The sequence below is a fragment of the Adiantum capillus-veneris genome, chromosome 9, assembly GCF_014529385.1.
Source record: "Adiantum capillus-veneris isolate H3 chromosome 9, ASM1452938v2, whole genome shotgun sequence".
NCBI lineage: Eukaryota > Viridiplantae > Streptophyta > Polypodiopsida > Polypodiales > Pteridaceae > Adiantum > Adiantum capillus-veneris.
The window spans coordinates 58,833,631-58,850,974 of record NC_140939.1 but is presented as its reverse complement, the minus strand read 5'-3'; positions in this window follow the sequence as shown (position 1 = coordinate 58,850,974).

Sequence of the window (17,344 nt, the reverse complement as noted above, 5' to 3'; positions counted from 1 at the left end):
GCGATACGACTCCTACGGAACGGGCATTGATTTCCGCGACATAGCACCTACATCTGAGAGAGAGAGAAAAAATATTATGTGTGAAGGTCCGACCAATATAGAGCCATGGATGGAAGCAGAAAAGGGCTTACAGACAGAAGACGACGGCATGGAGGAGATGCTGGATGCCTTCTTCCAGACAAGCGAGGAGAACGCGAACGAAGTAGCACCAGAAGCCGTGCGCCTATCTCCTGAAGACATGTTGAGGAAGTTGGCACGTCAACCAATCTATGAAGGCGCCAAAATATCTGTGCTTCGTACTTGTTTGGCGTTTTTGAATCTTCAGTCAGTGTACGGGTGGTCAGATGCAAGCGTCACTGCTTTGTTTAGGTACGTAATTTATAAAAGATATTTTCCGATTGCAACGGTGATGTGCTCGGAGAGCTTTAATTTTAATTTAATGTGGCTTAAACAGGTTATTGCCGGAGAAACTTCTCCCGGCTGGAAATGAAATGCCCCCCTCCAGGCCAGACGCAAAGCAACTTCTGACCTTAGTTGGCTTGGCCTACAACAAGATTCATGCATGTCCAAATGACTGCATTCTTTTTCGCAATGAATTCGCAGATTGTCTATCGTGTCCTAAGTGCGGAGCAATGCGCTACAAACAAGATGCAGTTGGCGAGACAGTGCCAGCTAAAGTGTTGCGGCATTTCCCTATTATTCCTAGGATAAAAAGCATGTTTCGTTGTGGTTCCATTGCAAAGTTGATGCGGTGGCATTCTACGAATAGATCCAGTGACGCAACATTTAGGGTGCCCGCTGATTCGAAGGCTTGGAGGCACATTGAAGATACTTGGCCACATTTTAAGAGTGAACCACGCAATTTGCGTTTGGGCATGGCAATGGATGGAGTCAATCCATTTGGCTTGAGAAGCTCGTCATGGAGCACTTGGCCTGTGTGCCTTATCAATTACAACCTCCCTCCGTGGCTTGCTATCAAGAAGGGTCATTTGATTTTAAGCTTAATTGTACCTGCTAAGTTCAAGGCAAAAAACATGGATGTTTATCTAGCTCCACTAGTTGACGAGCTCCAAGAGTTATGGCATGGGATCGACATAGCAGATGCGGTTGAACCAGTAGGACAACAGCATGCAAGGATCCATGGACTTCTTATGTGGACTATGCATGATTGGCCAGGATATGGAGAAGCTTCTGATAATGGTTATTGATTTACAAAATTCTCGCTATTCGTAAGCCCTTTGCCTTGGCCTGATTCATGCTTTGATATATGCAGGACTAACAACTCCGGGATACGATGCATGTCCAATTTGCGGGCAGTCTTTGGATGTGCGCTATTCTACCTCTCTTCGAAAGACAATTTATCAAGGCCACCACCGTTATCTTCCAGATGGCCATCACTTGAGCGAAGGCCAGCGTGGTCGCGTCGAATGTCGTCCTATGCATGTACAAGAGTGTCGTCGCCGATGGGAGCAACATGAGGGGCAACCTGTTCCAAGAATGAAATGTTTGTCCATTCTCCATACGTTGCCGTACTGGGGTGATCTACTAATTAACCATTTTCTGGATCCAATGCATATATTCAAGAATGTGGGAGAGCTCCTCTGGAAGACAATCATGGGAATGAAAGGCAATCGAGCTTCACGAGATGATTTGCAGTGGGTTAGAAAGATGCCAGAGCTGTGGCCTTTCACCAATGCAGCTGGTCAAACAAAACTTCCAAGAGCGCCATGGTATTGCTAAAAAACGAAGAGCGACAAGTGAAAAGGGTGATTTCAGAGTTGAGGACGCCAACAGGATATATGCAATGTCTCAAGACAGCATTCACCCGTGACGATCAACTGTCAGGGTTGAAATCGCATGACTCGCATAAGTTCTTGGAATTCATTCTTCCAATTGCGATCAAGGGGTGTTTAACGGAGGAAGTGCGGACCTGCATATACAAGATTTCAGAGCTAGTGCGGTGGATCTCTTCCAAGGAGATACGGGAGGAATCTATTGCAGTCGCAAGGGCTAACTCCATTGAGACAGTTTGCATGATTGAGAAGTATCTACCCACAAGCTGCCTAACTATCCAAATGCACTTGCTCGTCCATGTAGTAGTTGAGTTTGCAGTGGCAGGTACAGTCCACAGTCGTTGGATGTTCTTTCTAGAGCGGTTCGTGAAAACAATTAAGGGTTTTGTTCACCAGAAAGCGCGTTCAGAGGGGAGCATGGCAGAAGGATGGCTGGTGCAAGAGTCTCTTGTATTAACGACCGAATTTCTATCCGTTTCTTACCCAGAAATGCCTCGACTGTGGAGCTATGAGGAGGATGCAAGACTGGTGGGAGAGGAGCCACAAGGGCAAGGGGTGCCGAAGAAAATGAACATGGCCATGCGAGAAAAGATCATGAAGTTCTGTATACTAAATTTAGCACTGATGCAAAAATGGCTTGAAAGGTACGAAGAAGAGAAAGAGAGACGCAATCTAGAGCGACAGGATTTCAGGCGAAGTCAAACGACTAGAGGCTTACCCTTGCTAGACTATCTCGCTCCTCTACCTGAATTCCCTAGAATGGCATGGTTGGACAAGACAGTGAGAGCATCTCGATGGATTGGAGAACCCATATCTCTAGAAGAGGAAGAGCTAGCTAGTGGATGTGACTGGAAGTATCATACATACATGGGACTGTGGTCTCATGGAAAGCATTTCAGAACACAACAAATTGACAACAGAAGAAACACGTTTGACAGTGGGGTAATGGTTAGTCTCATGCAAACGAGCAGGACTAGTGCTAGAGACATGAATGAGAGCACTAGCAACCTGGATTACTGTGGTCTGGTGTTAGATATCCTGAAAGTAAGCTTCAGGTAGTTTGAGATGTTTTTGTTGGATGTGAAGTGGTTCAAGGTGATTACTTCTGGTCGCAATGCAACGGTACGCAGAGATGGAAACAAACTTTTGCAAATAGATTCTACAAAGACTTCGACAGATACGAGCGACACATTTGCTCTCCCTGAACATTGTGAGAAAGTGGTCTTTGTACCGGACCCTCGAGAGCGACAATGGTGGTTTGTGGTTCAGGTTGCTCCAAGAAATAAATAAGTATTTGAAGGGCAAGATCTCCTGGAGGAAAGTCAGTCAGACGACGTCCATACTACTGTGACATTAGATGAGATGGACGAAGGTATGGCAGAGGAAGCTGACAGATATACGAGGGATGACGCAGACGAGCCAGAATTGACACTTATAGATGAAGATGCAATGGATGAAGACAATCTGCCAGAACGAGTTGGGGCAGAGTTATGTTTGCAATTAGAGATAGACGATGATACGGTGCAAGATCTTATCGATGATGCCTCACTTGTCTAGGCCTCGGCCTGTAAGTGTTTCTGTGAAGACTTTGATTTAAAATTAAGCTTAAAGTTAATTTAAACAACTGTGTTCTGACGCTTTATTTTACTTTCTTTGTGCAAGACTTTAGTATGGCAGACGAGATTCCAAATCCCGCTTCCATGAGTGTAGATGCATTCATGGGCTTCGTTACACAGATGACGCCTGCTCAGATGGCAGAGGCTTCTCAGTACTAGGTAGGTAGAGGCACGGGTACTACGCCTCCGGGCTTCACACCCGAGGGTCCGACGCCTAGGGGGGGACGCCTATGGGTACGAAGCCTTCTTATCCCATCACAACCACTTCGACATCGAGGGGTGGGGCAGAGGCGGGTACATCCTCATCTCCGCAGCACAGGCGCACTCGCCGATCTTGACGATCGTCAGGTGGAGGTGGTGGTTGCTGTGGAGGAGGGTCCACAGATGCTTCGACCCCTCCTCGCTCACGACCCCTGTCTTACCCAGCCACACCTCTCGACACACCTCTTGGCACACCTCGGACACCTTGGGGGGCACACGATCCTAGTGCCTCCAAGCTCTATACTGTACGGGGAGATGGTTCTGTTGACATGGATAGAGTCAGGACTGAGATGCGACAGCGGATTCGCCAGCTCGTGGAGCTGCAATTTTTGACCAACATTCTGACGTCTTGGGATCAGTAAGAAAAGGAAAAAGTCACTTACATACTGGAGACTATCCTGAGAGAGTACCAGCCTGCTCAAGGTTCTTCTGTTGTTTCGGCGCGGTGGATCAAGGGTGTTGCACGGGACACCATCAAACATCGACGATATGCAACTCGGAAGGCTTTCAGGACCGGCTCGCCGAAGCCTTCGGCCATCCCACACGAGACGTGGCTACAGATCAAGGAGGATGAGCGGACAGCGGCCACACGGTTCAGACAGCAGCGTGAGGCCGCACAGGTACGACAGATCACTAGGGGAACATCTCATCTTGGCAGTGGAGGCTTCGACACATTTTGCTATGAGTTTGTGAGTTTCTAATTCAATCTTAACTATGGCGTTTTTTAAAACGCGATGAATCATGTATTCTTATTACTTTGATTTTTGTATAATCGCGCGGAGGATTTAGATGGATATCGCAGAGGTATCTATGAAGTACTGAATGATCTTGAAGCTTCAGGAGAGCCTGTAGACTGGGAGGCCTTACAGTCTCGCTGATCGCTTGAGGTGAGACGTTAATATGTGTGAGTTGATTTAATTAAGTCAGTATATGTGAAGTAATATCAATACTAATTTTGTGAGTTGTCCTATGTGCAGGTTGTGACGCCTAGTCATTAGTGGACCAGATTTCATCTATATGCTTTGTGAGACACAGACACGCTTCTGTGTCTCTTTTTTGTACAAACAGTTAGTGTTCAGACAGTTATTGTTTCCCTTATGGTTATGATTATTGTCATTGTCATTGTATAGTGAGTTATTGTTTCTCTTTCTGGTTATGTTTATGGTTATTGTTAATTTTGTTTATGGTTATGGTTATCTGCATTATAGTTTTGATCAAAGTGGTTATAGCCGGTTATGGTTTTAAGTTATGCTTATGCTTTTAAGTTATCATTATGGTTCGTTATGGTTTTGCTTTTAAGGTATGGTTATGGTTCGTTATGGTTATGCTTTTAAGTTATGGCTATGCTTTTCAGTTGGTACAGTTGTCTTTCATTGGCCTTAAATCTCATGTGAGATCCTACATGGATAGCATGTAGGAGGCGTATACATGATATGGTTTTTTTTGAAAAGTTTATGTAAAAACAAAGGGAACTCTGCCGAAATTTTTGCGCGCGGGAGCATGGTTGATATCTTGGTGCTACTCGCTTTCTTGGGATGAGGGTAGGAAGTCTGGTTGTGGCTGTGTCCATCTTTTAATTGGGCACAAGCCAGGCTACCTGCCCTCTGTCCAAGAAATTTTTTTTCTGCTATGGTCGTCGCTATGTGCGTCGCTATGTCTGTCTCTATGCGTGTCGCTATACACGTCTCTATACACGTCTATACCTGCGTCGCAAATAGCGACTGGTTTTACAGCAACCTGGATAACGACGTACATAGCGACTCTCTGCGTCGATATCTGCGTCGATAACACCTTTTTTTGTTGTAGTGCAAAGTACTAACAAAACATCATCATGGTACCATCAAAACCACTATGGTATCAACAAGAAATTATCAATAAAACGACGAAACTATTTCTCTAAAAGAATAATTATACAAGAATCAATGAACGAGTATATCATATAACAAAAGATCATGTACCAATAGTAGCTCGACTGAATCGGAACGATATGTAACTGGCCTCTGCAGCAAAGTTACGTCAATAACAAATATATAATTGATGAAGAAAAAATATAATTGAGAAGTTTTCAATTATGAGAAAAATCAAAAGATAAAAGTAAAATTTTGCTTTTCAAACATATTCACAGTCCGCGAACGATAACCCAAAATCGGTGCAGAATTTAGAGAAACTTTCTTCTGCAAAGTTATAGACCATCAATTCCGATGGCTCAAGCAAATAGTTTCTCATCGATTCCGATGCCTGCAGCGGCTAGTTTCTTCTGCAAAGTTGTAGACCACATCGATTCCGGTCAACACTCCCCCCTTCCGCGTTCATGTCGTCCTCGACATGATCTGATTGTCGATGGCGATGTTGTCTTTGCTGTCGTTTCGGCTTCATCTGTTGCACTGCTTGTAACTTTGTCGAACCACAACAAGAACTATGATCCATTAGAGCGGACATCTATCATCATAACCATTCATCTTTTGTTATCCTCGGATTACTTTTATGTCTGCTCTTCTTCATTGGGGACTTATTTGTTCCTTTGCAATCATGATTTTAGTGTTGTCTGCAGCTTTGTCATTGTAGGCCATTCTTCGACTCGCCATTGAGGAGAAGTATGCTATGATCTGACATTGGTGCTCCAATTCATTTTTCAATTGATTTGAGTAGCATTTCCTTATTGTTGATGTAGAAGGAATATGTACAAGAGGATGGTGATAGGTGTCTTTAGATTAGGGTATGAAACCTGGATGACCAAAGGGAAAAAACCAGGTGGAAAAAAAATGCCTTTGGTATACGCTCTTATTGGAGTTGAGCAGTCCAATCACAAATGCTCTCAATTTGGAGGACATGCCTAGGGAGTGGAAAATTCTAAACCACGTAGCCAACTGGTGACAATTTCTGTTCTTTGGGTGTATGCAAGATGAGGTGTACCTAGTTTTGGTAGTTTGTATAGCTTTAGGCTGCAAAAAAGCAAGATTTTTATGTAAATTTTATTGCATGACACCCTAGCCATACTCGTTTCTAGGGGCCAATAATTGGTGGCCACATAAAAGGCAAAGAGTGCTAACATACAAGAAGGCCCAATTTCTAAACAGACTAAAGAAATAGTATTTTTTGTGTGTAAGAAATCTCTTGTTTTGATCTGTCATGCCCTGTCACAGCATTGTGATAACACAGATTCTTATATAAGTCTCTTGTCACTTACTTAATTTTAAAATAAACTTGTGCATGAATCTTGCATATGCTTAAAGAGAATATTTGGAATTATTGGAGTTCTTTTTGCTCATTTCTTTAAATTATTAGTGATTATATTTGTGAAAAATTTCAACAAATTTCTACATCACTATTTCACACAAGATATCTATAGATGCAAGGCTAATTTCTCAAGACCCGATCCTTCTAGAAAAACCCTAACTTCCACATTCGCTGTATCGATTTGCACACTTTTCCTGCCAGGCCTATAATGGTTGGACATTTCATGAAAAGGTGGGTGAGGTCTATGCTAGCCAATTTGCACCTTGAATACCTATTAGGACCTGATACCACATGATTGAATCTTGACACATGTTGGTAGAGCCCCCAAAGGACCTCAATCGTTTTGATCTTAAGTAATGAAGTTTGGAATGTCCTTTAAGAATCTTACATTTTTGTGTGTGCAAAAACTCACAATTTGTGAGTGTATTGTATTGAGCACATCATAAAATCTACAAAATAGCCTCAAGCTCAGGCCGAGCCTAGATGTACTAAAGATTACAACATGTATTTTCATTGCCTCTCACCAAGGCTAAACACAAATGGTGACCTATAGTTCTAGGCTCTTACTTCTCCCATGCTGACAATATGCCATGGGTAGCCCTAGACCACAGTCTCTTAAGTCTTACTTTGTTTGAGCGTATAGATCATTACTCTGATTTCTTGTCTAATCTTTGAGAATCTTGACACATCAAGGTTTCCCTCAACCACACAACGGTTCCTCGCTTGCCATGCATGGTGAAAGAAGAAGTATGTGATAGTTTGAAAGCACATAAGAAGAGCAAGGCTACCCATATTCTTGCCACCAAGGAATAGATCAGTCTTAAAGAACATGATTTTCCATGTCCTTTGGATCCACTTTCATATTTTTCCTGCCAGGCCTCTGAGTTCCTAGCGTTCCATGAAAAGGTGGTCCAAATCTTCACTAGCTATCCTGCATCCCAAGCAACAATCGACCCTAATTCCTCCTTCCTAGATTTTAACGGCCATAAGTAAACCACCCATCACCTGCCACAAAAAAATATTTATACACTACGCCACTCTATCTTTCAAGTATTTTGCATGACTTCTTCCCATCGATCTTGTGGCCAATGTACTTCCATATTTTGTTGAGGGGGCTAGATCACTTACTTGCGTGAATTAATGCATGATGGATGCCTTTAGAATGGGGTTTCCAGAAGATACTACTTTTGGGCCATCTTCAGGCGTTCCACTCAAACCCAAATTCACAAATTGGCATCACAACCTTATCCACCTCTTTTAACACTCTATCGACTAACAATACCTCAAAGCCATTTAGTTCATACTGGGGGGTTATACAAATTGGTGAGCAAGCATTTTCGAGCAAGAAAATAATCGAGCAAGTCCCTTCATGCATTCTTTATTACTAAGAGCGAATTGCAGAAGTTGTCATCAAAGTCCTCTGTGATTGACTTAGAGCTCACTTGATCACTACATAGAGGATGGTGAGTCCTAAACCATCTTCCTTTTCTTTGAGGCTTTCCTAATTGCAAGACTATAGCCAATTTTTCAAAACGAGAAATAAACTGGGAAATTTACATACATTTAGTGTAATTATCGGCAAAAGCTTCAAATTTTGGGAGAAAAATTGGGAGAATTTCAAGTTTTCCCTATCAAGGAAAATGTGTTTTTCTAGCTCTGCACTGCCTAAGCATTAATGAGAAAAACGTTCAATTAGCAGTCAAGAGTACCTAGCATTCAAGAGCTTTCCTTGTCGGACAAGCTGGATTAAATAAGTTTAAGTTAAATGATTTCTTCAGCTTGAAAACTGAAGTGATATGGACAAATTCACAACACATGAGGGTGCTGCATGTCTTAAAGACAATCTATCCTAATGGGTGTTTCTACACTCTCATTTTTTGAAATCTTGGAAGATACCTTTGCAACCTCATAGCCATGGAAAGAAAACTCCTGGAGCAGCCGAGAGCATTGATCTACTGATGCCATCATCGTAGTAAAATTCATTGTCCAGCTCGTCGTTGCTATTTTTCTAGTGAGCTCCCCTCTATTAGGCTCCCTACCCTGCATTGCTTGAGAAAAAATATTTTTCCAAAGGTATAAAATTCCTTTTCTTGAATTTAGCACAACAGGAAATTTTCAAAAATTAGATTTATATTTCAGGTTTTTACACTATTTTTCTCTATTTTGAGGTGGAATTTCTCCTTTTCCCCTTGCTCTCAACCAGAATTTTTGAAATTGAAAAGCGCACTATATTAAGATGAGACACAATTTTCTCGAACACTGCTACTTTGCGTCCTTGCTCGATAGCTATCATCTCTAGATTTCATTTTTGCCTTGCACGATGCGACGACCCATTTTTGCCCCACCTTTTCGTCCTTCACCCCATGAGGCATCTCCCCTAGATTCCTATTAATCCCACACACTTTCAAAACTTGACCCACCTACTATATGCTCTTCATTAAACAAAAACAGTTATTCACAAAAGCCTTCAAAGATTGATTTCCCCTTTTGCACCACCTAGGCATTCCCCCTCTTGCCATGCTCGCCATCCCCCTTAATTTCTCCTCCCCGTTCTCTCTTTGTCAGCGTGCCCCCCTGCCCCCCCCCCCAAAAAAAAAACCCTCTTTCTACCACCTACTGCTTGTTGGCTCATAAACCTTGCAACCGAATCTGCCACAATTGGCCCAGTGAATGTGAGAGTTCGTTTTAAGTACGCATTGGGCCTCACCTTCAGTCCCGTGATATATGCTTCTGCTAAGTAGCTCGCTTTTGACTGGCCGATAAAGTGAAGAGGCACAGTCCTAATTTGCACCTCTTCGCCTAGTAACAAGGTTGTAGTTAGCGCCAGTTTTCTATCTGTCCCTCCCTCTCTACCACTCCCCTGCATATGTAAACATCAGCATCGACAGTTTGCCTCTCGCGTTTATTGGCTCCTCTACATGAACATCCAACGCAGCGGTAATGACTCTCTTTGCCTTGCACACTTAGGGATTCCCAAATGTAACGGTCGCCATGGACAGGGGGGAGCAAGTCGATGTTCGGGATCAGGTTTCGCATCCACTGGCATCACTGATCTCTTAGGCCTTGTAAAAGCAAGAGCGCGGATGCCAACAAGCTGGCGGACAACTCGGGATGTGATGCATACACGCCCAAGGGCTCAAAACTCTAGATTTGTGAAACCTGTTGAAACTAGTGATCCGCGCCGGCGCAGACTGGTTCCAACAGGTTTCACAACCTGTGCAATGCTATGCAATCAAATCTATTCATAAAGGTTTTTTATATTTTTTAAATTAATATCAGCTTCAAGAAGCCTTCGTATTTGGGAAAAATCGATTTTAAGAACGTACAAAATACCCTTTTGCATAGATTGAAAGAGGAGTTTTTTCAAAATAACTGGCTTTTCTTGCAATTTAACACTATTTTTTCAATCCTCCCTCCCCACCACACCACCTGCTCGCCTTTAGCCCCAGAGAGAGAGAGAGAGAGAGAGAGAGAGAGAGAGAAGCGTGGAAGCAGGGGATTGCGTGGGCCTTTTTCTATGGGCAAGAAGCAACAAATGGGCAAAACGCAACAATCAAAGGTGTGAGACCAACGCCTTGCAGTTTCCACTTAAGCGCCCACCTATTCATTTTGACAATTTCTTTTAAAATAAATCGACTCCACCCCCACTGGTCTGCTGCTGCAAACCAGTCCGCGCGGACTGGTTGCAATAGCAAACCAGGGAGCTAATGTTGAGATGTTTGAGGGCGGACGATTATAATGCGATAGATTGAAGGTATTGGATTGCGGGTACATACGACAGTTTTGACTCCACTGTCAGCACTGATGACGCCTTGCAAGACTTCTGCGTGGCCCTCAGCCCCGACGAGCTGTAGAAGCTCCAGCTCACCCTCAACATCAACGGACTGCCCTACAAGCCTGCCGCTGCCGTGAAATCCTCTGACTTCGCTTCCCGGTGGAGATGTCAAAATGTGTATAATGACTAGCTGTGCTCACATAATGGTAATGTACAGCTTCGAAAGCCTGCTAGGACTAGGCTCAACTGTCCGCGCTGTTGCTGACGAGGACCCCTTGCAAGACTTCTGCGTGACCTTCAGCCCCGACGGGCTGGAGCAGCTCCAGCTCACCCTCAACATCAACGGCTTGCCCTGAAGGCTGTCGTCGCTGCCATGCAATCCTCTGACTTCGCTTCTCGATGGAAATGTCAGAACATGTATAATGACTAGCTGTGCTCACATAATGGCAATCTATAGCTTCGAAAGCCTGTCAAGACTAGGCTCGGATATCCTGGGATTAAATCATGCTCTATATGTGTCATGACCTTGGTTGTTTTCAACAGTGAGAGTATTTGGGCATATGAACTTGCATTTGGCTCTAGGTCCTATCATTTCTGATTATACTGTTCACTATATATAGACTTGTTAGGCAAGCAATGGTCCTCAAGGAAAGTGGTTCCAAAAGCAAAATGATTAGATAAAGTAGCATTTTGGTGGTCCGTGAAAGGCACCTCTTCAAGATTTATTTTATCGTGGACCGGGAGAAGTAAGAGACAGCTTAGAAGCCAATGTTGTACAAGCTGCCAGGGAACTTAAGCGAGACAAGCAGTCTTGACTTGAACTTTTGGTGATTAGTAAATTGGAGCTTTCCACAACTCTTTTACTGCATCTTCTCAAAATACCTTGCCGCTTCGCTTTTGTCTTGGACTCCTCCCTTAAAATATTGTCTAAGACCTCATGCATGCCAGCAACTATGTTCCCAAATCTAGAAGACAACAATGGGTTCCCAAGAGGTTAGTTGAATCTATGATAGCTAGACATGTTAGCCTCTCAATCAATTTAACTTGCTTGTATAAGCACCTTCTAAATTCTTTGAAATAACTCTGTTTTACTTAGATTTTCCACTATAGCTATGTCCCTTTCAATTTCTCTCTCAAGCATAGATATCGAGTTCTCTTCAGCAGAAGTATTAACTTCCAAAGGACCACTCTCATTGTGATGCAACCATTCTGAAAGGAAATGACAACCTTCTATGCTTCCTTGGTTGATTTTTTTGATTTTGTAGGCTAGAATTGTCCATTTAACCCCTTTCATGGTCTTGTCCATCTATGTGTAAGGCCAAATTAAAGAAAGTCACTGTTTGTAAATCTGTTTAAGTAAAGGAGACTTTAGGAATCAACGCTTTTCACAACTAAGCAAAGAAGCAACTAATAAACATCTATTTATTTCACATGAGCACCCTCATAGAATAGGCCCTTCATTTGTGTTCTTAGCAAAACTTAACATGGATTAATAGCTAGTCAAGTATAGTAAAAAGTAATAGAAAAGTCGTACCTCAAGAATCTTGTTGAGATGGCCATGAAGCAGTTGGGTATGCTTGATCTCATCATGCATTGGGCACATTAAGTCATCATCACCAATGCGTACCACATTGATATAGTTATAGCGGGTACATCCACAGCTTGTTGCTCTCATTTCCTCCACCATCCACCGAGTGCCGAGCTAGCAAGAGGAAAGGGAGGGCAGCTCAAGGGTGTTGCACTATGAAGCTGAGAGGAGACAGAGAGTGGGCTTGTTTCTACTTGCTTACAAAAGTAGAGGTTTTTCAAGCTTTAGGATGTTCCCCGATAGCATTGTAGGCTTAGGAGGTTGTGTTTTGAATTTTTGAAAGGAGCTATGCCACATGGAATTGAATTATATATGTTTCAAGTATGAAGAGATTGCTTGTGTCTCGTGTATTCAATTTTCATAATGGTTCTAAAATCTTATTTTGTGTCAGATTTGCAGTAGTGAAAGTAATGTGCATGGCATAATTATTTTCTTTCACCATTGTTGCTATTATATCAATTTGCTCCGATTTGTCTTCGCTCGACTTTTTTTTCTCGGTGATTAGAAACCCCCATACTGGGTTGCTAGCAATTCAATGGTTTTCCATCTCTTAATGCTACCTTCCCAGAAGTAAGAAAGTCGAAACAGACCCTTATTATTCACTTTTCCTGGAAGTTTCTATCCAATAGGGTCTTTGTGATGGTTCTAACACTTTAGCAAGCCAGGGGAACTAGCGCAAGATGGAGTTCTTGGAGTACCTTGTATCTTCCCCCCAATCCAAAACCCCACGAGCTCCCTCAAGATGTCACCTAGACTGAGGCTAGACTACATCGAGGCTAGAATTTTATCTTGAAACTCCACCCCTTTTCAGTTCCCACCTTTTGAACCAAGTTTAGCTGTATCCACCATATCCTTGGTCATGATACCCCAAGCTTGGTCCTGATTAGCCAAGGAGATCATAATTTGGGCACAAAGGACCTCACCATAGGCAGATCGGTTAAGAACTCCGAGACCTCCTTGGTCCATTGGTTTCTTGATGGACTCCCATTTGGACCACTCCCATGGTATGGAGGTTTTCGTGTCGTTTTTCCATAAAATTATATTCTCTGCTTTTAAGAATTCTTTATAGTGACACTTGGCGATCTTAACAAGTGGGCTAGTGAAGGCAATATAAGGGAGCATAAATAAATTCATAACTTTAATCGAGCTCACAAATGGGACAGCATACTCCCACGTTCTCATTTCTTACTTTCCTAAGGACCCAGTGGAACTTTCTTTTGTGAGTTAGGTCCACTGCCAAGGGGGACTCCTAGGTGCTTGAAGATATTTTCTTTTGAGACAATCCCCCTTATCCAATCATAAGGGTCAAAGGAGTCATTTTTTGACAAGGAGATGAGCCTCAACATCTCTAGTTTACACTTGGAACCCGACGCCACCGAAAACGTTTGCACAATCTCCAGAGCTCTCCTAACAACCTAGGGCCATGCCTTCAAGAAGAGGAGTGAGTCATCTGAGAACAATTTTCCTACGAGCTCCTCATTGCCCAATAAAGTTAAACCTTGTATCTCCCCTCGTGGAGCATTCACTTCGAGAATTGAGATGACACGATGGGATCTGATGGCAAAGAGAAAGGATTCCAAGGGGCATCCTTGCTTGATCGACCTTTTAACCTCAAAGGAGCCCACCATTCTATCATTAAATGGGAGTTTTGAATGGCTATTAGTTCCCACAGTGGGAATGAGGAGACATAGGCGAGGCCCAAAAGCCCATGGCTTCCATGCCATCTTCTATCTATGACCATGCTATTCTCTCATAAGCCTTCTCAAGGTCAAGTTGCAAGAAAAATGCACTTTTTCTTGGTGGAGGTTTCATATTTGATGCCCGCCGTTGATGCCAGGATGATGTCATAGATGGATCTTCTTTTAATGAACCCATGCTGATGGGGAGAGATGATCATGTTTAGTAGGGGGCTAATCTGAGAGTGACCACCTTGGCAATAATTGTATAAGCTATTGACATCATAGTAATAGGATGCCAATGCTCTAGTTGAGAGCAACAAACCTATTTGGGGATGGGTTTTATAAGACCTTTGTTCACCCTTGTATTCAACAACCCTTCGGTAATGGCTTGGCTTGCCAAACGCGTGACTGGGACCTTGAGATCATCCCAAAATTCCTTAAAAAATTCAGCCATCATCCCATCCCAATCAAAAAATTTCTCCTTGACAAGAGTTTGCAATGCTAGGGAACATTTGTCTTCGGAGAATGCCATTTTGAGGCGGTTGGCTTCCGATTGGGGGACCTTCATCTAGACACTCTCAATCAAAGTCGCTCTGACTTCATCCACTTCCTTGGATTGGGTCTCTGGTTGGCCAATAGCTTGGCTTAGATAAATTTTCATTAGACCGACCATCTCATCTTGGTTTTGCATTGCATTCATATTCCATCGTAGAGAGAGTGAACGCGGCCCCGACTTTTCTTAACTTTCAAAGCCCAAAAAAAAGGTGCTTGGTTGGAGGCTTCCGGTTGAAGGAATGTCTCCCTGGAGAGAAATCTTGCCTTCTTAATTTCCTCAAGGTGCTCATTAGCCAGGTCAGATTTAGCTTCGAGCCGTCTCTTATGCTCATCCTCAAAAGCTAGCCCAACAACCTTTATTGAGGTTAACTAAGCCATTTTTGTTGTGAGATTCTTGAGGTGGCCTCATTGATTTTCTTAATTCAAGGGTCTAAGATTTTGATCGCTTTTTGAATGATTTCAACGAATAGGTCCCAGCATTAGGTTTATTGAGATCCATATCTTTCTCCAGCGTACCCAATTCTTTCTTGGTGAGGCTTCTGAAAAGAGATCTTGATTAATAAAATATTTTTCCCTGTTACAAGAATTTATTTTATACCCTTTAGGGGTATCTTCTCTGCTTTAGCTTAAATACTATAACAAGAGATTCAAATAATCTAAGGAACTTTATAGTTGGTGGAGTTTCTAGGACTTTATGTTTCTAGCTTTATGATCATAACTTGCAAAACTAATTGGAGATGAAGAAAAAGGAAGACGAGACATGAATGTGGTGTAAGAAGTACTCAAATTGTGACGCATGTCTTCGACACAAAGGATTTGAAGTTTTAATTTTTGTGCCTTAACTTCAATTTTTCTCGAGCAAGGTTGATGCCTCTTTCGTCATCAGTCAATCAATAAGAGCATAGAAGGAAATCCGCAACATAAGTTATAAAACAATATCTATAAAAATAAGGAAAACCAGTGGTGCTACTATGAAATTAGCAACACCTACAATAAGTTAGTAGTTATGTGATATTGAGACCATTGGCACTATCATGCTAGATGATCCAAAAACTCATTTGAGTCTCGAGCCGAGAGAAGTGATGAATTCATCTAACCTACTATTGGGGAGGTACATGCCATAAAAGTAGCAGTTTATGTCATTTTTGTTGAGCCTTTGTTGTATGGTGGTGGGGTTACAACACTACCATCTGGAGTTTGAAGTCTACAACTTCTCCTTCAACATTCGTCTCTAGTCTTTACATGCAAAAGATATATTGATGAGACAATGCCACAACCCTTCAAAGGAGGGATCCCAACCCAATCCTCCCTTGGGGAGTTCATTATGTATAAATTATGTTTATCGAGTGCGCTCATGCACTATTTTGTTAAAATCTTTATTTGTGAATAATTGAAAAATAAAAGGCATCCTTTTCCTATTCATTTGTAAATTTTTCCAATTCCATTTGATGATACCTTTTATATGTAAAATGCGAGAGAAAATGAAATATAGTAATCCCTTTTGCTGCGCTCACATGATAGTCACATAGATTTTAACCCCCCCCCCCCTAACCCCCCCCCCCCCGGCCGCCCAACAAAGAATCCACCCCTTCCATCACTATTAAAACAACAACAAACAACGACAATAGAAGGTGAGACAAGTGAGCTTACATGGGTCTAAGTGACATAGATCTTGCAATAGTGCGAGTCATAGTTCTTGTCATTGGGGGCATCATTGTTTTGGGAACAATGCATGGTAAGTTTTGTTTTAACAATGATGATAGCTACTAGAATTCTTGTAAAAGAGGAGGAAAAAAGCTCTTGGGTATGGGTTTCAAATTAGTTGTATACTTTGAGGGTGAAAGCATGTTAACCTGTCGCACTTTTTGTGCTAGTTAGCAGTTTCAAGTTAGCACATCTTCGAAAAAAAAAGTGGGCATCCGGTAAATTTTTTTACAAATAATATCAAAATTTATGGAGAGGTTGTACATTTGGATTCCTAGTTTCAAGTGCTTTCTATTGATATATCATATGTCATAGATCTTGGAGATGTAGCTCAAGTTATTGTACTAGTTAACATATGTCAAAGTTGTGCTAGTTAGCATTGTCCGGGACATGAAAAAATCATGACAAAGTTAACATGCTTTCACCCTTGATTGTTCAAATTTATGGTGAATGTGCAGAGTCAAGGTGTACCACTGCACATGCTATGATGCCAAACAAAGACTTGGTGATGCCATTGTCCTAGAACAATGCAGGGAGAGGATGATAAAGATGAGGAGATAATCCTAGCACACTGAGCTTGATGAGGACGAGGAGATGAGCTTAATTATTTTAGTATATCTATATGATTTTTATAATAAGGATGCATTAAGTGTATTTCTTGTGAATAGAATTCCTTTCTAATGAGAAGCTCAAATTCTTTGTCAATCTATCATTTTGTCTATCTAACATTTTGATTCATGTGATTACATCTTTTTACTAATTCAAAATACGGATAACCCTAATTCAAAGTGGATCATTCAAGGAGCCTCTTTATTTTTAATAAATCTTCAAAGTGGCTTATATGAGAAAGGCTATGGATAATATCCAATATAATAGCAAATATCTTTGTGGGTAGAGCGGGTATAAACATGGGTTTTCTTCTCTTTCTATTCAGTTTTGTTGTTCCATCGTTATATACATTGCCTTGCAAAAGATCTCTGATAGTGATATGAATCTTATAGGAACAATGCACTATTGAAAGAATTGCTCATTGAGAAATCTCATTTTACCTTCTTCACTGAAACAACACACGAGCAAACCCAAAAAACAAGAATTTTGTTTTTTCTTATACTTGGTGCCTCATTGGAAGTACAAAG